The sequence below is a fragment of the Bos indicus genome, chromosome 6 (assembly GCF_029378745.1).
Source record: "Bos indicus isolate NIAB-ARS_2022 breed Sahiwal x Tharparkar chromosome 6, NIAB-ARS_B.indTharparkar_mat_pri_1.0, whole genome shotgun sequence".
In the NCBI taxonomy this organism is placed as follows: Eukaryota; Metazoa; Chordata; class Mammalia; order Artiodactyla; family Bovidae; genus Bos; species Bos indicus.
Genome location: NC_091765.1, coordinates 110,518,194 through 110,545,550, shown reverse-complemented (window position 1 = coordinate 110,545,550; position 27,357 = coordinate 110,518,194). Strand labels below are relative to the sequence as shown.

The 27,357-nt window shown below is 40.8% G+C and overlaps 1 long non-coding RNA gene across 1 annotated transcript; it reads left to right on the top strand.

Moving 5' to 3' along the window:
• Window positions 1-1,112: 1,112 nt before the first annotated feature.
• On the top strand, window positions 1,113-27,045 carry LOC139183681 (uncharacterized). The gene is made up of 3 exons (XR_011567276.1): window positions 1,113-1,208; window positions 4,404-4,538; window positions 22,733-27,045. It is a non-coding gene; the product is annotated as an uncharacterized lncRNA (long non-coding RNA).
• Window positions 27,046-27,357: the final 312 nt, after the last annotated feature.

Here is a 27,357-nt window from a genome sequence, read left to right as displayed (position 1 = left end):
GCCACTGTTGTCCACAATATTGAAATGTATTGTAACAAACGGATGATAACAACTTGTACATATCATTGCTGTTGAAAAATATCCCCCTTACTTAAGGTGGATTTAGACAGCATTGTGTTTGAGAATTGATGTTTATCCACAGAAATTATGTGTTTGCATGTTTTCTCTATCTAATATCTTTCATTTGATGATGAAGAATGAGGAGGCATTTCTGCATCTTATTCAGGAGAATATAATTTGAAGGGGCTGCAGAGTTATGATAAATGTTTAGGTTTAGCAGTCATCTTGAAATTTCTTGCTGAAACTTATGAGTGAAAGATTCAGATTCTAGAAGATATGCTGTTGCGTGTTGGCTGCCTGTCCTTGAGTGCCTGATGGGAGACCAAAAGGGTCAAGAACTGGCAGGACATAGATTCAATGTCTAGACCACCCTTTGTGTGTAAAGGCCAGGAAACAGCAGCGAATGCTTTAAGAGGTGGTATTCTAGTCTATGGACTTCTGTACAGGCTCAGTTGGTAAAGAATCTGCCTGCAATATAGGAGACCTGGGTTAAATCCCTGGGTTGGGAAGATCCCCTGGAGAAGGGAATGGCTATCCATTCTAGTATTCTTGCCTGGAGAATTCCACGGATGGAAGAGCCTGGCGGGCTACAGTCCATGGGGTCGCAAAGAGTCAGACATGACTGAGCGACCAACACTTTCACTTTCATTCTGAACTATAGATTGGTGAACAGTACGAGAAATGTGAACAGTTCAACTTTTTTTTTTTTTTTGCAGTTTTCCTTTGTATTATGAAGATACCTATTCATGTATTAAGCCACTGTCTTTTGGAGCCTGCCAGGTGCTTAGAGATAGAGAGTCTATAGACAGCAAGATGCTTTTCCTAATGGGGCTTAGAAACCTGGCAGGGCAAGACATACATACATACAAAAGCGAAGAAATGTGCAAGGTGTGTTAAGATCATGATAATAGCTGTGCAAGAAACAAAAGCGGGTTTATTAGAGAGCATCTCAAGGGATGCAGGATTCATTGGATGGTCAGTGGTGCGGGGGGACATTAGAACTGAGACATGATATAAAGGCGTCAGTCATGTGAAGATCTTGAAACAGTGGATTCCAGACAAAATAACAGCTAATGCATGGACCCAAAGGTGGAAACAAACTGAGCAACTTCTGGGCACTGAAAGGGCTGGTGATTTGGATCCAGATGGTAAGAGAGAGAGGCCAGAGAGAGATTGGCAGAGGTCAGCAAGAGCCAGATCTTGAAAACCATGGTGAAGATTTTGTGTTTTAGTTGTTATGGAAATATAAGAGAGTTTGTGCAATACAGATGTGATCTGAATAATGTTTATTAAACTTGTTCTGTTTGTTGAGGGAGAATAGGTTTTAGGAGATAGGAGGGTAAAATGTAGAATCTGAAAAATCTGTTATGAGTCTATTTCATCAAATTGCAGATCATAGTGAGTTGCTGAGATTAAGGTGATCTCACTGGCTGTAGGAGAAGTGGCTGTTTGGGGGTGTTCTGGGGGTAGACATGGCAGGATTTGCTGCTTTTGGTGTTGTTGTTGTTCAGTCACTCAGTCATGTTTGACTCTTTTTGACCTCACGCACCTTGGCAGGCCAGGCTTCCCTGTCCTTCAGCATCTCCTGGAGTTGACTTGAACTCATGTCCATGTGTCAGTGATGCCATCCAACCATCTTATCCTCTGTCACCCTCTTCTCTTCCTGCCCTCAATCTTTCCCAGCATCAGGATCATTTCCAATGAGTTGACTCTTCGCATCAAGTGGCCAAAGTATTGAAGCTTCGGCTTCAGCAGCAGTCCTTCCAATGAATATTCAGGGTTGATTTCCTTGAGGATGGACTGGTTTGATCTCCAGTGTATGTTTTTATATGTTTACTTTCTGTGATTGTCACTCTTCAGTGACTTTAGATTTGTGCATGTATCTCTGTGTAGTGGTCTTGTAGGAAATGCAGCAGTGATGAGGGGGAGCCTGACCTGCCCCTCATTCACTCATGGCTCAAGGCCCTCATCAGAGTGGTAACAGAGTACCAGACTGTCAAGGACCTAGAGTCTTAGATGTGAGATTGTGGCACAGATATCAAGTGCGGAGACAGTTGCCATGCATGCACATCCAAGGAAGATATGAGACAAACCACCTCCTTCACAGATGTTGTAGAGGAAGATGACACTTCAGGGGTTTTATGGACAGAGGGATGGGAGGGAAGAGAGCTCATGTACTGAACACTTAGCCCTGACATGTCGTCATGTTTATTTGTCAAGTCCCTCACTGAAATACAATCCCTGTAAAGGCTGGAGCTAAGTTGTTTTCACTCTTGTATCCTAGTCAGTGGTGCAGGATCTGGCACTTGGTGCCCAGTAAATGCCTGTCAAAGGAATGAATGGTGGAATTGTTTCTCGAAAAGGTATTGGTTTGGGACTTCCCTGGTGGTCTAGTGGTTAAGACTCCACCTTCCAATGCAGGGGGTTTGGATTTGATCCCTGGTTGGGGACCTAAGATCCCATATTCCTCTTTCCCAAAATACTAAAATATAAAACAGAAACAATACTGTCACAAGCTCAATAAAGACTTTAAAAATGGTCTACATAAAAATATAAAAGAAAAAAAAAAAGGTATCCATTTGAGGATTTAGTCTTCTGCTTTTTTAAGCAAGTGCACCAGGGACAGAACTTGGAACCGGGCTTCCTGCCTTTTTCCCACTTTTACATCTTGGTACTCACGATGCTGCTTCCTATTTATCACTGCCAGACAGCTTGAACCTTCTCCCACAGAGAACTCCTTTTGCCCCTGGCCTTGCCTGGTACAATTTGTATTGGCTAGAAGGAAGGCAAGCACATCAGCATGAAATGTGAATATGCCTATTAACATTTCTCCCGGAGAATGTGGTGAGCCTCAGGAATCAGCTCAGAGGTTCGGCAGGGGCCCCTGATCGGCACATTCTTTGAGCTCCTGGAAAAGGGCAAGCACAGAGTATTTACAGCCATGGAGAGAATGGCCTCATAAAAATGCATCAGGGTGTGTGCACAGAATGACGACTTGGATGAAAAAAAGCAGTGTTTACATGCTGTTACACTAAAAATATTCACACCTCATCAAATTGTCAGTCTTGTTTGCTGGCAACAATGGGATTTTTCCCTCTGTAAGGCAGTAATAGCTCTCGGCAGAACGCTGAGCATTATGTCTCATTAATCCTTCCCAGATCCCAGCGAGGTGGGTGGTGAGGGTTCGGTCTCCTGTTGTATCAGAGAGTAGACCAAGGTTTATTTCTCCCCCTTCAGTACCCTCTCATGAGAGTGGGTATTTGCTAGCTCCTGTTTGAGATCTCCATTGTGCCTTTTGGGGGTGGGCCCTTCCTGAGTAGATCAAGGTTTATTTCTCCCCCTTCAGTACCCTCTCATGAGAGTGGGTATTTGCTGGCTCCTGTTTGAGATCTCCATTGTGCCTTTTGGGGGTGGGCCCTTCCTGAGTAGATCAAGGTTTATTCTCCCCCTTCAGTACCCTCTCATGAGAGTGGGTATTTGCTAGCTCCTGTTTGAGATCTCCATTGTGCCTTTTGGGGGTGGGCCCTTCCTAAAGGCATCTGTCCACTGCCCTGTGTGGATGGGGAAACAGAGCCCTAGAGGAGAGGAATCCACTCACCAAGACCTCTCAGCTGCTCAGTGGAAAATCCAAGACCAGTTCACTAATTTTAGTGAGAGCACAAACCTGTATAAATGCTGATTAGGTGTGGAGAATTTTATATGTGCTAGCTTTTGTAATCCCTGTGATGATCTTGTAAGGCTGGTTTTGTTATTATAATCATTATCACTATTATTAAAATTTTACAGATGATAACTATAAAGATCAAGGTTTACGTAAATTCTGTATGCAAACCTGAAATGTAATTTGGTGCCACACCATACATAAGACATCATATCATATTAGCCTCCATTTTGTACCCACTGGACAGCCTGACTCGTAGCAGAGGTGAAATTGTGTTTCCTTCTTGATATAGTCTTGAACGGGAAAGAGACAGACAAGGCTTTGGAGACAGACCTGAATTCAAATGAGGCTGTCTTCTTTGCTAGACCAGTGCCCTTGGGTGAGGCAGAAAGCATACCTGTGCCTCAGTTTTCTCATCTATAAAAGCAATATAGTATACGCCCATGGCATGACAGCTGAAAATAAAATGACCTAGCAGAAAGGAGTGGCTATTACCTGGAAGTATCATTCAGTACTTGTGGATTCATTCTGCTTTCCCCCTGCAACAGCAGGTCTGGTGTTCTGTTTTTTAATGATCCTATTAGAAAACAAATCTGTATTATTTTGTATACACTTTTTGTATTTGTCTCCTGTATTATTTTATATTCGTTACTGTTTTCTATTTGTTTTTTGTTTTTTGCAGTGTCCAAGATTGTTAACACGGTTCCTGTTGATTTTTACTAGTTACCAGCCTCTACTTGCATGGATCATACTCATAAGCCTCATCTTAGAAGATCATTGAGTTAGATTCTTCAAGATTCTTGGCAGTGCTGAATAGGTATTAAACCTCTAAGTATTGCATGGAATATTGAAAGTTAAGGCTTGGTGAGCTCCAGGGAGTTAGCAGTGGCCGTTTCAATACCTATGAGACCTTGGAAATGTATTTAACTTCTTTGTGTTTTAGTTTTCTCATTGGCATGGTGGGTTAAAGATGAAAAGCTTTGAGAAGATTGACATGATATATATAAAGTACTCAGTGCCTTGCATGTAGCAAGTGTTCAGTCAGTACTAAAAATGAATATCATTAGCTAAAATATTTAAATTGCCAGCATTCTTTGGATCATAGAGAAAGCAAGGGAATTCCAGAAAAACATCTACTTCTGCTTCATTGACTGCACTAAAGTTTTGACTGTGTGGATCACAACAAACTGTGGAAAAATTTTAAAGAGACAGTAATACCAGAACACCTTACCTGACTCCTGAGAAACCTGTATGCAGGTCAAGAAGCAACAGTTAGAATCAGACCTGGAACAACTGACTGATCCAAAATTAGGAAAGGGGTATGTCAAAGCGGTATACTGTCACCCTGTTTATTTAACTTCTATGCGGAGCACATCATGTGAAATGCCTGGCTGGATAAATCACAAGCTAGAGTCAAGACTGCCAGGAGAAATATTAGCAACCTCAGACATGCAGATGATACCATTTTAATAGAAAGGAAGAAGAACTAAAGAGCTTCTTGAGGGTGAAAGAGGAAAGTGAAAAAGTTGGCTTAAAACTCAACATTCAAAACCTAAGATCATGATATCCAGTCCCAACACTTCATGGCAAATAGAAGAGAAAAAAGTAGAAACAGTGACAAATTTTCTTTTCTGGGGCTCCAAAATCGATGCACATGGTGACTGCAGCCATGAAATTAAAAGACCCTTGTTCCTTGGAAGAAAAGCTATAACAAACATAGACACCATATTAAAAACTAGAGACATCACTATACCAACAAAGGTCCATCTCGTCAAAGCTATGGTTTTTCCAGTAGTCATGTATGGTTGTGAGAGTTGGACCAAAAGGAAGGCTGAACCCCGAAGAGTTGATGCTCTCGAATTGTGATGCTGGAGAAAAACCTTGAGTATCCTCTGGACTGCAAGGAGGTCAAACCAATTAATTCTAAAGGAAATCAACCCTGAATATTCACTGGAAGGACTGATGTTGAAGCTGAAGCTCTAATATTTTGGCCACCTGATGCAAAAGTGCTCTTTGCATCAGGTGGCCAAAGTATTAGTATCCCAGATCCTAATGCTGGGAAAGACTGAAGGCAAAAGGAGAAGGGAGTGGCAGAGGATGAGATGATTAGATAGCATCACCAACTCAGTGGACACGAATCTGAGGAAACTCTGGGAGATAGTGAAAAACAGGGGAGCCTGGTGTGCTGCAGTCCATGAGGTTGCAAAGTGTCAGATACAATTTAGTGACTGAACAAAAACAGTAATATCTACCTGCTCTGTCACTTTTTCCCACTGTCCCTTATTCTGTTTCTTCTGAGACCATTTCCCATTCCTCCACCTCTGCCTACTATCTCTTTTGTAATCAGTAATAAACTATCAAATGAATGCCCCCTTAATGGTTGTTTATCCTTAGAATCAGAGAGTTCAGCTGATTCTGTGTTGTTGCCATGGAACTTTACTCCCCTTTCTGAGCTCTCTCCTCAACCTATTTTGCAGTGTTGTTATGAGGACTGAGTCCATGCTAGTTTGGTGGAAATTCATTGAATCTTACATGTCTGTTGAAAGTTTTTTAAACATGAATTCTTAAGCTGAGAATAGAATATTTTAGAAATTCTGTATTTAAACAAGTCTAACTCTTGATGAAAGTGAAAGAGGAGAGTGAAAAAGTTGGCTTAAAGCTCAACATTCAGAAAACTAAGATCATGGCATCTGGCCCCATCACTTCATGGGAAATAGATGGGGAAACAGTGGAAACAGTGTCAGGCTTTATTTTGAGGGGCCCCAAAATCACTGCAGATGGTGATTGCAGCCATGAAATTAAAAGACACTTACTCCTTGGAAGGAAAGTTATGACCAACCTAGATAACATATTCAAAAGCAGAGACATTGCTTTGCCAACAAAGGTCCATCTAGTCAAGGCTATGGTTTTCCAGTGGTCATGTATGGAGGTGAGAGTTGGACTGTGAAGAAAGCTGAGCACTGAAGAATTGATGCTTTTGAACTGTGGTGTTGGAGAAGACTCTTGAGAGTCCCTTGGACTGCAAGGAGATCCAACCAGTCCATCCTAAAGGGGAGTAGTGCTGAGTGTTCATTGGAAGGACTGATGCTAAAGCTGAAACTCCAATAGTTTGGCCACCTCATGCGAAGAGTTGACTCATTGGAAAAGACCCTGATGCTGGGAAGGATTGGGGGCAGGAGGAGAAGGGGACGACAGAGGATGAGATGGCTGGATGGCATCACTGACTCGATGGACATGAGTTTGAGTGAACTCCGGGAGTTGGTGATGGACAGGGAGGCCTGGCGTGCTGCGATTCATGGGGTCGCAGAGAGTCAGACATGACTGAGTGACTGAACTGAACTGACTGAACTGAATACTTGTAAAATTCCAGCAACGTAGAATCCTTGATTCTAAGGCTGGGAAAGGATGCTCTCCACCATGTAAAGGGGATAAGGATTTGACATTTGTCGAACACGCATTAGGCTATATATGTGTGCTATCTTATGCCATGACCATTTTTAAGGTAGTGGAATATGGTTTGAGAAGATTAGTTAAGTTGAGAAAAATGACAAACCAAAAAATTCTTTAGCAGCTTTTTTCTTCCGTCATCTCCCTTGTTTTGCTTACTCAAAAAACTGCACTTTGGATCGTACTAATGACATTGTCATTTTCACTAAATAAGAGACACATATAAGTTATGAAGATAGTGAAAAGTGATTATAAGTAGCAATTTTAATCAGCATTAAAGTCTCTGGCTTAATGAAATAGTAGATGTGTTAGAGGAGCACCATGATAGTTGAAATGTATCATCTCCATTATGCTTTTAGTACCATTTAAATTAGCCTAAGGCCTTTCTAATACTGTCATCCTGGATTCACAGTGCTGGTAGAATCTCAAAAGGGTAACTACTGATATGGTCTAATCAACTCACATAATACATCCAGCAGCAACTGCCACAAATATGTATTGAATCCTTATGTATTGAATTCCATTCTAAACCAGGGAAATCCAGCTGCATCTGGATGGAGCTTATGTTTTAGTAGGAAGGGCAATTAACAAAATGAATAAGTAAATTATTTAGTATATTGGAAATGAAAAGTACTATGGGAAAAATAGAACAAGAAAGGAAGATAGCGAGTGTCAGTGTATGTGTGTGTGTGTGCGATTTTAAACAGGGTGAGTAAACTGAACAAGAAAAGTGAAATAACTTGCTAACAGTCATGCAGTTAGGAAGCTGCAGATGGGAATGTGTTCTCATTCATGATGTGTCCTGATTCATGATCTTAAACTCTCAGCTTCTCAATTGGCTTCAGCCCTCTGAATTTTTTTTTAAACAAAGCCAAACCCTAGAAAAATCAGCAGTATGAAACTTTTCATTGGTGCAATCTTCAGAATTCTGTTTCAAGAGACAGGTACTTGTCTCAAAATTGCCTAAGCAAGAATAGGTAAGCTTTAGTGGATGGACAGCAAAGTCTTTCAAGTCATGTAAAAGCACAGGGGGATGATCTGACCTGTGGGAATGTGCATGTTGCCAGTATGGTCTTTCCATCACTCTTCTCTGCTCTCAGGTCAACCTCCTCCTCATGGCTGGACATTGGACTAGTAACAATATTGTCCTAAGACCCAGGCAATAGGGGCTCCTGCTTTGTCCTGTGAATCAGGGATTGCTAAGCATTTGGAGCCTTTGCCTGCAGGCCTGATGGGGATGCCCCTTGGGACATTCCCTGGCTCTTTGAACCTCATGTGTGGTCAACCAGAGGCCATGAAGAGCTCCAGAACTTGGGCCTACAGAGCTGTCCTGGGACACTTAGCCTGCCAAACTTTTGAGAGTGAGCTTGGCAAGCAGACTGCTCCTCATGGCTGGTTCAATATTTATTTTGCAGGATTATGCGAGTTGGATCTCTGGAAAGTGCTGACATACTAGTTTTAGGTGATTTCTGCTCAGGTCAGAAAGAAGACAAGTTTAGGGGTCAGGGATATAATGAGCCACTAACAACAATGGGCTTGAATCAGTTGTATGGTCCCTGAATCAGAAGTGCCACTTCTAGTTTACAGCATCCAGTGAGTAGGGGTTAAGAGCAGTAGAACCTGCAACTCTGTTGCATGAATTGGGATGAACATTTTACTCTCTAACTGTGTGATCCTGAGCATATTATTTGATCTCTTTAGGCCTCAGCTTCCTTATTTGCAAAATGGGGAGATGAGTTTTTACAGGTATTAATTGAGATCATGTTTGAGAAGTACTCAGAACAGCCCTCGATACATGGTAAGCATCCAACGTCCCATATGGAGCTTGGTTCCAAATCAAATGCTCTCAAGACCCAGCATTCTTTCGATTATATTATGTTGCCTTTTCAGGTTAGAAGGAAGGAAGAAACCAAGGGTAAAAGCAAGTTGTGATGGATCCACTTGATAATTAAGGCTTTTGGTCTGCAAAATGCCAGGCTGGATGAATCACAAGCTGGAATCAAGACTGTTGTGAGAAATATCAACAACCTCAGATATGCAGATGATATCACTTTAATGGTAGAAAGTGAAGAGGAACTAAATAGCCTCTTGATGAGGGTAGAAAGGGAGAGTGAAAAGCTGGCTTAAAACCAAACATTCAAAAAATTAAGATCATGACATCTAGTCTCATCATGTCATGGCAAATGGGAGGTGAAAAATGGAAACAGTGACAGATTTTCTTTTCTTGGGCTCCAAAATCACTGCAGACAGTGATTGCAGCCATGAAATTAAAAGATGTTTGCTCCTTGGAAGGAAAGCCATGACAAAACTAGACAGCATATTAAAAAGCAGAAGCATCACTTTGCTGACAAAGGTCTGTATAATCAAAGCTATGATTTTTCCAGTTGTCATTTACAGGTGTGAGAGTTGAACCATAAAGAAGGCTGAGAATTGAAGAATTAATGCTTTTGAATTGTGGTGGTACGGAAGACCCTTGAGAGTTTCTTGGACATGTAGGAAATCAAACCAATCAATCCTAAAGGAAATCAACCCTGAATTTTCATTGGGAGGACTAATGCTAAAGCTGAAGCTCCAATACTTTGGCCACTTGATGTGAAGAGCTGACTCATTGGAAAAGATCCTGGTGCTGGGAAATATTGAAAGCAAAAGGAGAAGGGGGTGGCAGAGGATAAGATGGTTAGATAGCATCATTGACTCAATGGACATGAATCTGAGCAAACTCCGGGAGACAGTGAAGGACAGGGGCGCCTGGCGTGCTGCAGTCCATGGGATTGCAAAGATTCAGACATGACTTTGTCACACAACAACAAGTAGGAACACTTTGGGTTTACTGATACTGACAGACACATATTTCTAAAATAAAACAAACTCAAAGTGTTTGATAGAAGCAAAATGAGAGCAATTACAGTTTTGTTGAATGTTGGTTTTATTAGGGTAAAATCACATAAAGCTAATTTCTATTTGGATTGCAAAATATTGACAGTTAAGTAAATTTAAATCAGAATAAGGAATTATATCAAAGTCCAAAATGCTGGGGGGAAGTAATTGGCCCTTATATTGCACACAATAGTAAATTAAATTCAAATAGTTATTCCTGCAGCATTCAAGCTGTGACTTTAATTATCCTCAGAACTGGGGATTCAAAGTTAAAGTTCTCAGAGACTGTAATTTTTGTCCCGTTAACCATTTAACAGAATTAGCTTTATGTTATAGAGTTTCCCAGATTATAATTGGTATGAGGCTCACAGATTTAGAGAACAAACTTATGATTCCCAGGGGGGAAGAATTGGAAGAAGAGATAGTGAGTAAAGGCTGGACATGTACACATCGATATGTTTAAAATAGATAACTAACAAGGTCCTACTGTATAGCACAGGGAACTCTGCTCAATGTTATGTGGCAGCCTGAATGGGAGGGGGGTTTGGGGGAGTCTGGATACATCTGCGTCTATACTGAGTCCCTTTCCTGTCCACCTGAAACTATCACAAGACTGTTAATTGGCTATACTCCAATATAAAACAAAAAGTTTTAAAAAAATAAAAATAAAATTTTAAAAAATGGTGTCAGGTTGTTGAGTAGGAATTTTAGTGACAACTAGAATTAAAAAACGCGAAGGCAATGGCACCCCACTCCAGTACTCTTGCCTGGAAAATCCCACGGACGGAGGAGCCTGGTAGGCTGCAGTCCACGGGATCTCGAAGAGTCGGACACGACTGAGCGACTTCACTTTCACTTTTCACTTTCATGTATTGGAGAAGGAAATGGCAACCCAGTCCAGTGTTCTTGCCTGGAGAATCCCAGGGACGGGGAAGCCTGGTGGGCTGCCGTCTATGGGGTCGCACAGAGTCGGACACAACTGAAGCAACTTAGCAGCAGCAGCTTAGCAGAATTAAAAAAATACTCTTAGATGTTTAAATATTTGGCTGTGAGGTGTTTTTTTTTTTTAAGGGATTAAAAAAATCTTTTCCCTGTTATAATTTGTTCATTGCATCAGTTAGCCAAGAATGATTTATTGGGTATCTATTATGTGCAAATTTCAGTGAAAGTGAAAGTCACTCAGTCATGTCCTACTCTTTGCAACCTATGGACTACACAATCCATTGAATTCTTCAGGCCAGAATACTGGAGTGGGTAACCTAACGTTTCTCCAGTGGATCTTCCCAACCCAGGAATGGAACCAGGGTCTCCTGCATTGCAGGAGGATTCTTTACCAACTGAGCTATCAGGAAGACTAAACTCAGTGGTAAAGGGCGAAGAAGAAAGAAAAGAGTATAGAAAGAGAGGAAGGAGAAAAAAAATTCATACAAAATCCATACTTTAAGAACATCAGAATTCACAAGAGAGTGGGTGAATCTATAATAGAATATGTGCGTGTATTAATATGTACATGTGTGTGTTACATACACGCGTGCATAGGTGAACATGACCATGTAGGAAACTGCTTTGATGAGAAAGTGTTAATAAATGAGAATTCAACTTACTGCTAATCAAATAGAGCAATTGTGGAGAAAGTGTATCATTTATAGTGGCCGTGGAGAGCCTTTGATGTTGTAAATAGGTGCCGACTTAAAAAAATATTCACAGCTTGAAGCTGAGACTTATGTTTTATTTGGTGGGAATTTGTAGGACTTCAAACCCAGGAGACAGCATCTTAAATAACCCTGAGAGAACTGCTCTGAGGAAGCAAAGGAAGGAACCTGGTTCTATAGAAGTTTCGTAATAAAGGGCAGGTAGGCTGAACATCAAAAGATTTTTTTTTTAATTAAAGAAAACCAGATATCCCAGGTTAAGTATTTTAGCACCTTTCTTTGTATTTGTTGTTGTTCAGTCACTAAGTCGTATCTGACTCCTTGCAACCTCGTGGACTAGAGCACGCCAGGCTCCCTTGCCCTTCACTGTCTCCTGGAGTTTGCTCAAATTCACATCCATCGTCAGTGATGCTATGTAACCATCTCATCTTTTGTCACCCCCTTCTACTGCCCTCAGTCTTTCCCAACATCAGGGTCTTTTCCAATGAGTTGGCTCATTACATCAGGTGTCCAAATTATTGAAGCTTCAGGTTCAGCAACAGTCCTTCCAATGAGTATTCAGGACTGATTTCCTTTAGGATTGACTGGCTTGATCTCCTTGCTGTCCAAGGGACTCTCAAGAGTCTTGACTACTGAATTAGATATTCCACGTGAAGGAATTCAGTGCTTTTCCTTGTATGGGATGATGCAGGAGGCTGGGTTCACTGAAACCAATCCTTTCATATGCATCTCTGCTATCCTGGGCCAGTATCCTGCGTTTTCACATCCTGAGCTTCCTTTCCTCAGGGCTCACTGTGGGGAGTGGCTGCAGTCTGAGGGCTGGTATTCTTCATCTTCCTAAGTGCCCTTAGGGCTGAAATCTCTGCTGATGACTGTGACATCCTTGTTTACTGTCATGGCAGGAAATATTCATTTCTCCTAGATTAAAGCCATGAAGGCAAACTGACTTTCAGTTTACTATAATTTCAATAAGATGTAGGCTGTGCATGAAAAGAATGCAGAAGCTCATCAAGTTCAAAGGTCTACAGATTAGCAGGAAAAGGCATTTTCTTATCTTTAGAAATAGATTGGGACAAAGAGTCGGACAGGACTGAGCGACTGAACTGAACTGAACTGAGATGCCTAAAGACAAAATACAATCATGAGATTAGCTGGAAGGTGTAGGAGAGTAGGTCAGACCCCGGAGTGGTGTTCTGTTGAGAACAAGGGCCTTGAGACTAACCCTTCTTTAAGTTGTGAAGCACCATTGCACTCCACAGGTAAGACTGAGAATGTCTCAGCTCAAAATTAGAGAAATGTTTGGGAGAATCAAATTACTAAATCAGTTATTCTAAACTAGTATTTTTTTTTTGTCTTAAGAATTCTATATACATTTGGTCTTTTAACAATGTGTGATGTTTAAGAGAATTAACTACAGTTTCAAATGTGTAGTTAAGGACAACCCCTTGTGAGCCATCACTGAACATGACAGACTCTGCCATGGACGGGAGTTCTCCAGTATCAAACAGACTGATGGGTTTCTGAAATAGCAAAGTCCAGGTGGCAGCATTGAACAGTTGAAGCAAACGGAACATAGTTACCATAGGGACAGCCAAGTCAGGGTGGCAGTCAGAATACCTTGACTAACAGTAGAGCGTACAATAAATTCAATGGTTAATGTACCAGAGTATGTTGATGCAAGGGGCCAGGTGGATGGATAATTCATGTCTTTTCTATCCCCTCCACTTCCTTCCACCCTCCCGCCCTCCCTTCCTTCCTTTTTTCCCCTTTCTTCATTCCTTCTTACAATAGAAAATTGTGGTTTCTCATTCACTTTTTTTTTTGAATTATAGTTTTTTTTTAAATTTTTTAAAATTGTGAGTTAATTCAAAGGCTGAGGATCTATTAATGAAGCCAAACTAATTTCCCAGGAAATTAGAATGAGTGATGGATTATGGGTGAAGGTGATGATGAATTTCAGGTTTTGACTGGGGACTGCAAAAGTGGAGACTTCAGTGTGTTTCACCTTATATCAAGTTTATCCAGACACAGACTTGTTAGCTACCCCTTGTAAAGGACTCTATGACAGTCTGCTCTGATCAGGAACTGCGTGATCTAGTACACCAGACATTTGCTGTGTGGCTGTTGACCACTCAAAATATGGCTGATCCAATTCAGTATATGCCATGGGTAAGTTTTGAAGACAATATGAGTAGAGGAAGGTCAAGTATCTCATTAATATTTTCACACTGATTTTTGAAAAGATCATATTTTAGATTAAAATAGATTAAATTGATTTTATTTCTTTCCTTTTACCTTTTTGAGTGCAGTTACTAGAAAATTTTAAGTCACGTATGTGGCTTGCTTATTTTATCTGGACTGTAACAAAAGGAGGAGAGAATGTGTATTTTAAAACTCTGCCCTGTATAAGATGACAATATCATTTATTATTCAAGCCAGGATGTTTGGAGTGTGGAAGTGGGTTATGTATAAAGGATGTCAGGGCAAAGGGCAGGAACTGGGGCTGTCCTGGGCAACTGAAGGTGTGAGGTCACCCTGTGAGTGAAGCGCGTGAATGTGAAAGTCCTGTATGTCTCCCAAAGACTAGGATTTTTAACGTTGCTTTTTCTTTCACTAAACTCAACTCTTTTGCTGAATTAAACACAGACACGTTGGGCCACTGACAAGCAGGTTTTGAATTCAAGATCTGATCTTAGTTAAAAAGGGTGTTTTGACTCCAGAAAAGCCTGCCAGGAGGAAACGTGTGAAAAACAGTCAGACTTTTAACAAAAACAAAAAAAAAATGTTCTCAAAGTTTTAAGCCAGGAGTTTGTGAGTGGGACACATGAGGTCCTTAACTCCCTTGAGTTTTGGGGCAAAATCCTGTATGAATATTTTTCTGGGAGGATATGATATTTATCACATTCTGAAAGGGTGAATGTACCCAGGGCCCCATTCGGCCCTGTACAGAGGGACCATTTTGCACTTCCTTGGGGGTCTGTCACTTTGTGGGCCAATTTCTTCCTGCAAAGGATGCCAAGGCCCACAAGGAGGGGGTCTGCGTGGCTCACAGGCACCTTGTGTATTAACACTTCGGCATTGCAGGCGAGCTAATCCGTCTCTTAAGCTGCTTGGCTGAGAAACTTTGCCAGATCTGATAGAAGGATTTAACCTTTCCTTTTTCCCTCTTGGCACACACTCAATGGAATCCAAATAAAGAATTAAAGAGACTTGAAAGGGACTTTCCATTACCAAACAATTCAGTTTAAATTTCCGACCTTTCCTCTACCTTTTTTTTTTTTTTTTCCATTCCCTCCTTTCTTCTTCTTCAATATTTGGGATTCAAGGTTGGCATAAAAGCCCTGGGGACATGTGGAGAGCCAGAGACGAGGAACGTGAGTGGAATTTTCCAAATTAAGGCGGCTTACTGGCCTCAGTTGTCAAGTGAACTGTGGAGCCTGGCTTTCAGGTTCCGCCTGGGAGCAGAAGAGCTTTGACATCTGGGAGAGAGTTTTGGCCACCGCGGCTGAAGCCACATATGCTTAGGCTTCACGGAACTCTGCATTTTTTGCAACGCATCCTCCTGTGGGTTCAGTCTCTGGGTTGGGAAGATCCCCTGGAGAAGGAAATGGAAACCCACTCCAGTAGTCTTGCCTGAAGAATGCTATGGACAGGGGAGCCTGGGGGCTACCTTCTATGGGGTCATAAAGAGTCAGGCACTGCTGAAGCAACTTAGCTTTCATGCATTCCTGTTGTTTGTGGAAAGTAAATTCAACGTGTCTTAACCGAACAGCTAAGATGTCAGAAACTGTCCTGCTCCCAGGATGAAAATAGCAGCTAGGATTTAATGGGAACTTATATGTGCAAAGTATTCTGTTGGCCTGAAAACACTAGGTTCAGATATTTACCCCCATTTGACAGATGAGAATACTGAGGCACAGAGTTAAGTTCATCTCCAAGTTCTCATAGACTGGATGTAGAAGAGCCAGAATACAAAACTACACAGTGGGGCTGGAGAGCCAGGACTTAGAGTAGAAAGGGAACTTAGCAGAAATGGCTGGGACTTAGAGAAGAATCAATCAATTTTAACAGTGATGGTGAGGATGGGAAGGAGTCAGAAGGAAAAGAAAAAAAAAAAAACACAATGCATGTTTTAAATCTTCGGTTAAAAATAACATTTGTTTCTTATTACCCTGATAGTAAAATAGTAATCCATGTTTATGATAATGACTTTGGAATTACTCCTACAAAAAACACCAAATATAAAAGGTTTTATAGCTAATTCTTTCAACTGTGCTAGGGAAAGTTAATGTACATGCTGTACAAAGAGATGGAGAGTTTGGACAGAAATATTTAATATTCTTTGTAATAACAATAGCTAACATTTATTGTTGTTGTTCAGTTACTAAATCACAAGGTTCCAACTCTGTTACCTCATGGACTGCAGCACACCAGGCTCCCCTGTATTTCACTGTCTCCTGGAGTTGCCTCAAACTCATGTCCATTGAGTCAGTGATGCTCTCTAACCATCTCTTACAGAGAGATGGAACAACTTCTCTTTTCCTTCTTCTTATACCTTCAATCTTTCCCAGCATCAGGGTCTTTTCCAGTGAGTTGGCTCTTTGCCTCAGGTGGGCAAAGTATTGGAGCTTCAGCTTCAGCACTTACTGAGTGCTTACCAAATGTCAATTACTATTCTAAGCTTTTCATTTATGTTACTCTTCCAGTAGCCCTATGAGCTGACTATTACTATTATTACTGTAAATATTTTCCTTTTAGATACAAGGTTAAGTGAAGTAGCTTGCCTGGGATCATGCATGCTATTGAGTGGAGCCTGAATCCATGTAATCTGGCTGCAGAGCCGGACCTATTAGTCACTCAACTACATGACCACCTTTACATGACATAGGTTCAAATGTCTCTACTTTTTTCTGTTATTCTTCTCCATGCCTGTTTAGTTGATCAGTGAAGCCAAGTATATCAATCTGTGTACAACATCTGGAAATAACAGAATGCTTTTGCTAGGGTACTGCAACAAAAATTAGAAGCCGTTTACAGCAAAGACTTGAAGGCAAGAGATGGGAGATGTGCATAGCACAAGGGGAAGCAACTGAGAGTTATTCTTGTGAATGGAAATTAATTCCTTTCTGACTCTGCCTCCTAATAGGAGGTGATCTATTGACATTTGTTGACTAAATGAATGTTTGGTGTAGCTAGTATGAAGAATCAACTATAGTAAAGATGTTGAAATAAGTGGTGTGGGACTTTTGTTGCTGTTCTTGGTCCCTGATAGCTTTCTAAGAAAGTATATTTTGAGAGCACACTTCAGGGCAAGGTGTATAAAGTGATACAATTATAAACAAAAACCTCAACGTGAGTGACTGGTCAATTGAAAATCATTGGACAGTAAATGATGAGATGCTTCTTTTTGGGCTCATCAGCTTAAGTATGGGGATTGGAGCATCCCAAATGATAGTCATCATTGGTCTTTTGGAATGAATTCTTTCTTACCAAATTCTGTTCCCCTTGGAGTTGCAACTACATCATTATGACAGAAATGAGTAGATTCTTTTGTGGTCAGAAGACACTTTTGAACCAACTTAGCAGAGTTGAGCCTTGGATTTGAGTCCTAACTCTTCTTCTTTGCAAATGCAGAATATTAGTTGAGTCACTAAACTTCTTTGACTTCTCTGTGTTTGTTTTTCCTGACTTATGGGAAGTACTAAAGCTTATTTATTGAAAGGATGGATGAGTTAATTTTTAAAAAGTTAACTTCTAGACAGGGTAAAGCAGATGATCTTATTTTCAAAGTATAAATAGAGACACAGATTAAAGAACAAATATATGATACCGAGGGGGAAGGGGAGTAGGAGAAAGTAGGAGATTGGGACTCACACGCGTACACTATTGATACCGTGTGTAAAATAGATACCTAATGGAACATACTGGATAGCACAAAGAATTCTACTTAAGGCATTGTGGTGACATGAATGGGAGAGAAGTCCAAAAGGGAGGGGATATATACATATAGCTGATTCATTTTGATGTACAGTAGAAACTCACACAACATTGTAAAGCAACTATATTCCAATAAAAATTAATTAAAAAAAGAAAAACAGCTTCCTTTTGGCCTGTCATCTAGTGCTTCTATCAATGTAGTCATTGTCATGTCAACAGCATCTCTAAAGAGTCCAGTGGTCTTAAAAGAAGCTCTCAAACAGCCCTAGAGAAGCCTTCATTTTGAAGGTATTCTATTTTCACTCATTGAATAATTGCTAGATAAATCCAGCCTCATTCTTTAATGACCCACTAAGCAGATTATAAAATAACATGTTTATGAATTTGTCTCAGGCTGAATTCCAACCAGCTGTTAGAGAGGCTCTAAAAAGCATATGCATATTGTTTCATGATTGTTAAACAAAATGTTTGCTACTGTTATTCAATCTGCCTAAAATTGACATTTAATAATATGATGAAAACCTAAAAAAAAAAAATAACATGGCTTATTATATAGTCTCTTTCCACCCACTTACTCCATAGAATCCCTCTTTGTTGAAAGCCCTTAATACTTTATAGTTGAATCTTACACACCCACAATCTCTCTGAGGCCTTGTTACAATTCAGTGGAACAGGGTTACTAGTAGAATTCTGTAATTCTAGGCCTTATTCAGGAGAAGTTAACTGTGGAAATTCTAAGAAGATATTCTCCTTAAGTATATAGAAGGCATGTATCCAGTAACTGTATCCAAGTAGTCATTTGTAAAGATAAACTATACATGAGTAAAAATCTTTATTGCTGTTGTTAGGTGCTAAGTTGTGTCTGATGCTTTGAGACTCCAACACAGCATGCCAGGCTTCCCTGTCCTTCACCATCTCCTGGAGTTTGCTCAAACTCATGTTCATTGATTTAATGATGCCATCCAACCATCTCATCCTCTGTTGCCCCCTTCTCCTCTTGCCTTCAATCTCTCTCAGCATCAGAGTCTTTTCCAATTAGTCAGTTCTTCACATCAGGTGGCCAAAATTTTGTAAATTCAGCTTCAGCATCAGTCCTTTCAAAGAATATTCAGGATTGATCTTCTTTAGGATTGACTGGTTTTATCTTGTTGTTGTCCAAGGGACTCTCAAGAGTCTTCTCCAACACCACAGTTCAAAAGCATCAATTCTTCTGTGCTCAGCTTTCTTTATAGTCCAACTCTCACATCCATACATGACTACTGGAAAAAATCTTAGCTTTGAGTATACAGACATTTGTCAGCAAAATGATGTCTCTGCATTTTAATATGCTATCTAGGTTTGTTACAAATCTTTATAAACATTTGTTTTTTGGTATATGTAGAAAACAGTGCTAATATTTTTGAAGCCTTAGCACGTGCAGGGCTCTGTGCCAGATGTTTTATTTGCAAACATGAGTTGTCCTTTGATTATGAAATTAGCACAAGTTGTCAGCTTAAAACAACACATATTCATCTATCTGTTAGTTTCTGTGGGTCAGGAATTCAGGCTGGGTGCTGCTTAGGGACTCATGAGGCCACAACCAAGGTGATTCCTGGGCTGTGTTCTCAACTGGAGGCTCAACTAGGAAGGAATCTGCTTTCAAATTCACTTAGGTTATTTCCCTGCAGCTTTGTGACTTGGCCACGCTCAGGTCCCAGAGGCTGCCCGCAGTTTCCCAACTTATTGCCCCCTCTGGAGGCAGGTCTCAATATGGCTATTTGTCTCTTCAAGGCCAGCAGGGAGATCTCTTTCCCTCTTCTGCTAAAATAAAGTCTTATAGAAGGGAACCTAATCTTGGGGGTGATAGCCTATCACCTTTGACATATTCTATTGGTTAGAATCAAGTCACACATCCCAGTCACACTCAGGAGGTTACACAGGGCATAACCCAGGAGGCAGAGATCACGGGTGCATTGATGGAATTCTACCAAAATGCATAACCTCTTTTAATTCTCATAATTGCTCCACGAGGCATATTTCATTACTTTTCTCAGCACCTAGAGTCTGTGGGGCCGCATAGAGTTGGACACGACTGATGCGACTTAGCAGCAGCAGAGACAAGGAAGTAGGGGCAATTTAGAGTCAAGATAATGCACACAAATGAAGATGTCAGAGCAAGTGTTTGAATCTTATATTTGGATGGAAAAACTGGGACTTCAGCCACCCACACTCATACCTTATAATTTTTTTTTTTTTTTTTGCTTTAAATAATAGAGCAAACTCCTGTTATTTGTTGTATGTAGGACTCTGTTTCAATACATACATTTTCTCTTCATCCTGACATCACCCCCAATAGGGAGCTGCAATAATCTCTGTTATACAAAAGAGAAAGTTTATGCTTAGAAAGTTATCGCTTTGTGACTTTGGACAAGTTACTTGCCTCTCTGACCATCTTCCTACTCACCTAAAAAAGGGACAATGATGATAACTATTACCTAGGATTGTTGTAAGGATTAAAGGAGACAACACATGCAAAATATTTAGCTGAGTGTCTGCCAGACACTCAATGGATGCTAATTAGTTTTGATTTTAAGACTGATGAATTTCTCGTAAGTATCTTTAAAGATGTAAAACTTTGACAGCCTGAGAGCAGAACAAGTTAGCTTTAAGAAACTGTGTCTCCTCTGCCTCTAGTTGCTTCTGCTGATTTTCATAAAATTCTGTACAGCTATTCTGCTCCTGGGCTTTTTATTTCAGACCTACTCTTCTTATCCTGGTCCCGCTAAGTCCCCTCTGAAGCTGACCAAAACTTGAGTGGGTTTTATGGGCACCACATAATACGAGAGTTCCTCTGGGGAGCTTGGGGATTTTCCTCACCCATCCTCCATGCCTTCCCACTTCTTTTCCTTCCTTTGCTTCCATCCTGGGGTCCAGGGATTGGACTGAAGGTCCTTACCTCCATTTTCTTCTTCCCCCTCTAATAGGACTTAATGAGCATAGGTTAAGTATGGAATTCAGTCCCTAGGTCAGAGGTTTTCTAAAGGATTGATTCTCTGTTTTCAGTCCTTTACTGGGCTCTGTGGATGTAGTGAGTAATAAGATCTGGCCTCTGTCTTCTAAATCTACTGATGGTGAAACTAGAAAACCTTTTTATGCATAGAAAATTCTCCAGTAACCTCAGGGTTACTGGATGGAGATCCAGTAACGAGATGGAGATCAAAGACTGGTGACAATAAAGATTTCTAGAAAAGGCATTAGTTTTGGCACCAGGTCAGCCTGGGCTCCGATTTCAGTTCTGCCTCTTACTAGCTGTATGACCTTGGTCAAGGAATCACTTTATCTATGGGCTTTTGGCTTAATTGATGGGCTTTGGTTTCCTCACCCATAATAGAGGAATAATAGTAACATTTTCCTCATATGTCGCTATGATGCCTAAATGATGATATGGTACAGTGAGAGTACACCAAAATTAAAAGATGCTCAATCTTATCTGACTCTTTTGTGAGCTTATTGAGCTCCTCTGGCCATGGAATTTTCCAGACAAGAATACTGGGTCAGGTTGCCATTTCCTATTCCAGGGCATCCTCCCAACTCAGGGATCGAACCCATGTCTCTTGAGTCTCCTGCTTTGGCTGGGGATTCTTTACCACTGAGCCACATGGGAAGTGAAAGATGCTCTACAAATGGGAATTAAGATACAGGACTGAAATAAGTTGCAGAAAAACAAACAATTGGGAAAATCTTGACCTTGGAAAAATCCGTGGCATTTATATTTTATCCAAAGCAATTATCACTTCATCATCTTTTATTCTCTTTTTCAAAGTAAATTATAGATCATACTTAAAAATTAAGATCATAACATATTTATATGATTTCCAAGGGTGGAAAAGCTTGCCTTGAAACCAGGAACCATCTCATTAGTACCATTTCTTAGATTAGGAGAACATTGTGTAGTGGGAAACACCCTCTACATCTGGAGACATAATTTATACTTCCCATTTATAGCTTCAGCTGAGGTTATTCATATCTGAGTCTGTGTTAGGAGAGTCATTGGCATTCTAAGAAGACAGAAAATGTTTTAAGCGTCTCCCATTTAAACAATTGCAACAGCCCATGATAGAATGTTCACCCTGAGAAGAAAGACCCTTGTGAGTAGTTAAAATCATGGAAAATAATAATGCAATTTATGAAAGCATTCCAGTATGGGACAACTTTACTTGATTTTGGAGACAAAATTAAACTATTTTACTTAACAGGTTATCATGTTAACAAATTTAATTTGGGAAAATTCCACACTGTTTTCGGTGTACCAATGACAGGTGGGGCAAACATGTATTTTATTTAGTTTTGCTTTGCTGTGCTTAGTTGCTCAGTCATGTCCGATTCCTTGTGGCCCCTTGGACTATAGCCTGCCAGGCTTCTCTGTCCATGGGATTCTCCGGGCAAGAATACTGGAGTCAGTTGCCATGCTCTCCTCCAGGGAATCTTCCCAACTGGGAATAGAACCCAGGTCTCCCACATTCTTTCCTGTCTGAATCACCAAGGAGGCATACTTTGTTTTGCTTTAGTCCTGTACAAAAAAAAAAAAAAAAATCTGATCAGACTCTATGGTTGGTTCTGGTTTCATAGAATTTTTCATCACATACTGTCATTGTTTACTTTATCCACAGATAACATTTTCTTCCACTTTTTGTGACAAATACCAAAAAGAAAAAATCATTTTGCTGAAATTATTTCCTCCACTCTCAGCACTCTTAGCAATTAGTGACTGAACAGCAACAACACTCATATATAGAAAATGGAATAATTCATATTCAAGCAGAGAAAATGAAGATTCATAATTCCTCTCAATGGGAAAACCATGGAAATACTCACCTTTCTAAACTGAAGATCAACTTGGGTTAATGAAAGAAAGAAGTCGATTCTGTTTTATTCTTATCTGTGTTTAACTCATGGATTGTTTGATGAATTAATGCAGCTTAATAAAGGCAATGCCAAAGAATGCTCAAGCTACCGCATAATTACACTCATCTCACACACTAGTAAACTAATGCTCAAAAATTCTATGAAACCAGAACCAACCATAGAGTCTGATCAGATTTTTTTTTTTTTTGTACAGGACTAAAGGACAACAAAGGACGAGATGGCTGGATGGCATCACTGACTCGATGGACATGAGCTTGGGTGAACTCCGGGAGTTGGTGATGGACAGGGAGGCCTGGCATGCTGCAATTCACGGGGTCACAAAGAGTCAGACATGACTGAGCAAATGAACTGAACTGAACTGAACTGAACTGAACTGAAAGATTTAATAAGAGTTCATCAAAGAAAGGTGACTGAGAAAGTGTTTCCGGCAAAAGTAGCAGGATGTGTGAGGTTTGGAGTTTGGTGAGAGCTTAGCATTTGGGGAACTTGAAAGAAGTCTATTTTGACTGGACTATGATGCTTTCAAATTGTGGTTTTAGAGAATACTCTTGAGAGCCCCTTGGACAGCAAGGAGATTAAACCAGTCAATCCTAAAGGAAATCAACCCCGAATATTCATTGGAAGGACTGATGCTGAAGCTGAAGCTCCAATACATTGGCCACCAGATGTGAAGAGCTGACTCATTTGAGAAGACCCTGATGCTGGGGAAGATTGAAGGCAGGAGGAGAAGAGGACAACAGAGAATCAGATGGTTGGATGGCATCACCGACTCGATGGACGTGAGTTTGAGCAAACTCTGGGAAATGGTGAAGGACTGGGAAGCTTGACATGCTGTAGACCATGAGATCTCAAAGAGTTGGATGTGACTTAGTGACTGAACAGCAACAATGGATGTTAAATGAAGTCTGCAGGGAATGCAGGGAGCAAAATTTATAGATCTATTTATGCCAAATGAGACACTGACTTTATCAAATGAGCAACTGAGAGTCCTTAGATGTTATAAGTTGTATAAACTATGATCAGATTTGTGCACTGGGTGGCTCAGATGGTAAAGAATCTGCCTGCAATGCAGGAGACCTGGGTTCAATCCCTGGTTTGGGAAGATTCCCTTGAGGAGGGCGTGACAACCCATTCCAGTATTCTTGCCTGGAGAATTCCCATGTGCAGAGGAGCCTGGAGGGCTACAGTCTCTGGAGTCACAAAGAATTGTACACGGCTGAGTGACTAACACTTGCACGGTTTTCACTTTCTGTATATAGACGATTAGTCAGAGGGAATTCGAACCATTATGAAAGCACATAGACATTAAGGAGCTATTGTGGTGCTGACCTAGTCTGGACCTCTTGGCTGAAGAGGGAAGAAGTGGAATCATTTTGGAGCTGGGTTTCTCTGGGGAGCTCTGGAACTGTAGCTATAGATGTATGTAGTTTTGCTGTAAGTACATTGCTGAATGATCAGTAAAATAAGACAGAAAACGTCTGTTAATTTCAAAATGCATTCATACATGGTCATGTATGATATGATGGGCATGTAAATGTATAGGAGACAGTAAGAGTAGACAATTCTCTTCAGACTTTGGATAAGAAGAGATAGGTAGTGTGTAGAAAGTGTTAGCTGGAAAGGGATAAGGAACAAAGTATGCCTTTTATCTCAATTGGGCAAACTTGAGAACGTTTATCTTTTGATGAGAGAAAGAAACAGCAAAGGAGATTAGAAAATATATTAAAGAAACAGATAACTGATAGATAATCCCTTAGAAAAGTTAAAAATAATGGAATTGCACTTTAGGTGGGAGAAGAGATAATGATTCTACTTTGTAGAAAGGAAAACTTGTGGTCGAGAAAGGTGAGTTTCCAGGGTTTTGATTGTTGACTTCCCTGGTGGCTCAGAGGGTAAAGAATCTGTCTACAGTGCAGAAGACCTGGGTTCCATCCCTGGATCAGGAAGATCCCCTGGAGAAGAAAATGCAACTCACTTCAGTATCCCTCCCTGGAGAATTCCATGGACAGGGAGCCTGGCCGGCTACAGTCCATAGAGTCCATGGGTTTGCAAGCAGTCAGACACAACTGAGCAACTGGGTATGATATTGCCTTCATGAGATAGAAGGTGAGATCATCTGCTTAGAAAAGAGAATGAGTAGTCATTTGACAATAGTTGAAATTAAACGTTAAGTTGAACTTTATAAAGTTTACATGAATATGTAGCAAAGATGGGCTTCCCGGGTGGCACAGTGGTAAAGAATCTACCTGCCAGTGCAGGAGATACAGGAGATGTGGGTTTGATCCTTGGGCCAGGAAGATCCCCTGGAGTAGAAAATGGCAACCCACTCTAGTATTCTTGCCTGGAAAATACCATGGACAGAGGAGCCTGGAGGGCTACCGACCTTGGGGTAACGTAGAGTCATACATGACCGAGCACACATGCAGTATGTATTTCTAAGCCGAGTAACTTTTCTTCCTTAAGAGTTTATTAAATTTTCCTTCTTGGTTTTCTTCCTTTCTTCTTTCTCATTAGACAGTTAGTATTATTAACACTCTTAGCATTTTAACAACAACAATATAAAGTTTAATACATTTTTGGACATTTAGGACATCTATTTTCATTACTGAGCATATTTCATCTACTGAACTTAAACATTATGTCAGAGAATTGGGAAATCAATTCTATGCCTTTTTATTACTATTGGTTACTGCCCAGAGGAAGCTAAATCTTCTCCATTAATAGAACTGGAAAGATATTAAAATGACTATATTTACACTGTTGCTATGACTTGCTTTTTTTTTTACATTAAAAATACAAATAGGCCAGAAACATACATATGTCCCTGAGAAAGCCTGATCTTATATATCCATTTGCCCATTCATTCATCGTTTAATAAGCATCTCTGTGTCAGAGGGACTGTCCCAACATTAAGAAGGCCACATACATCAGCCATAGTTCCTATTTCAAGAACTTTCAGTCTAGTTGGGGAAATAGAATAAATGGGGTGTACACGCTAAGTCGCTTTACTCATGTCTGCCTCTGCGACGCCATGGACTGTAGCACTTCAGGCTCCTCTGTCTTTGGGATTCTCCAGGTGAGAAAACTGGAACAGGTTGCCATTTTGTTCTCTAGGGGATCTTCCTGACCCAGAGACTGCACCCAAGACTCTTATGTCTCCTGCATTGGCAGGCTGGTTCTCTACCACTGGTGCCACCTGGGAAGCCCCAGAGTAAATGGGGAAATATCACAACCAATTATAACACAGTATGAGTGAGTGAAAGTCACTCAGTCATGTCCGACTCTTTGCGATCCCATGGAATTCTCCAGGCCAGAATACTGGAGTGGGTAGCTGTTCCCTTCTCTAGCGGATCTTCCCAACCCAGGGATCAAACCTGCAGTAAGCCAGGCTTTGAATGGGAAAAAATAAAAAATCATATCTCAGGTGTTTGGAACAGCTCCGACATTGGCCTGGACTTGGGGAAACTTCATAATCAAATACAGAATTTGGAACACTCTCAACTGGATTTTACTGCTGCTGGAGCAGCTAATGACTTTTTTCACACCTTCTCTAACTTTATTTCTGGAAAAAACATTCTGTCTAATCTTCTCATAATCATTCTTCCTTGTATTGTCAGGATTCTTCAGCAGAACATTCAGAAGCTCGCATCTGAATGATGAGTTGCATCTGGCTGTTTTAAGAAATAAAAAAGGGGGAGATGCCGGGAGCAGGAGCTCCACCCATGACAAAGGTCATGAGGAAGGAGGCTCGGCATACGCAAAGGCGGGATCGAGCCTCAGGAGTCCCCCTGGAAATTCTCGAGCATCTACCCCCAAAACAAGAGTCTGCCTACTTTCTGCTTTTTGCTCTCACCTACACCTCTGACTTTATGGGGGGCTGTCCCCCAATACCTCTCTCTGAAAAAAGAGTTAGCTTACAGCTCCAGTTAATAATTCCTGGGTGTGACAGTGTTTCAACCTACAAACTCCTTTGGAAATCCTCTAGCCTGCCTGAATAGGTTTTTCCGGCCACATGTGATTGCTCAGAGCCTCCCAACTGTGAGAGGCATGAGATGTTCTAAACTGTCTAAACACAGATTCCTTTGAGCAGTTAAAAGATTGATTAGAAATTGTATTGGTGAAGGGTTTTTCACTTGTTGGGCCAATGTTTGCTGCTAAGTCTCCATATCCCTTACCTGCTGTGTCCCTGGCAGTGTATTGATTAATATGATTGGTGTAAGTAGTAGCTTTAATGTTTGTAACCTTGGACCCTTGAGTTAATTCTTTGTCTTGTTATAGCCCATCACACCTTTGCTCTGTAGGAATGCAACTTTATCTAATGCTTTTGGAGGGTGGTGCTTGACTAATCACCTTTAGAGAAAAATAAGTTTTCTGAAGAAAGGGTCTTAAAATGTTAACAGGCCTCCGGGCCAGAAGATGATGCAAATCACCTAAACTTTTGCATATGATAAGTTTGCAGGAAGAAAGCCTGGCTTACTGCATGACTCTACCCCTTCCCCCATTATCCTCTATGTGTAACTTAAGGTATAAAAAATACTTTAAACTTGGTCTCCTCATGTCGTTCTTTCTTTCTCCTTCTGGCTGAATTATTCAGCCTCTTTTCTTCACTGAATTTCTTTGCTGAGCTATCCTTATTTCACCACTCTTTATATCCTTAATTAACGTTTTATTAAGCAGTTGTTTCCTGATTCTCGCCGACGCCATCCCCACTTCGAATTCCCTGGATTCACCGGGGCTGGACCCTGGCACGAACCCAGGTCTCCTGCATTGCAGGCAGATTCTTTACCAGCTGAGCCAGCAGGGAAGCCCATAGCGCAA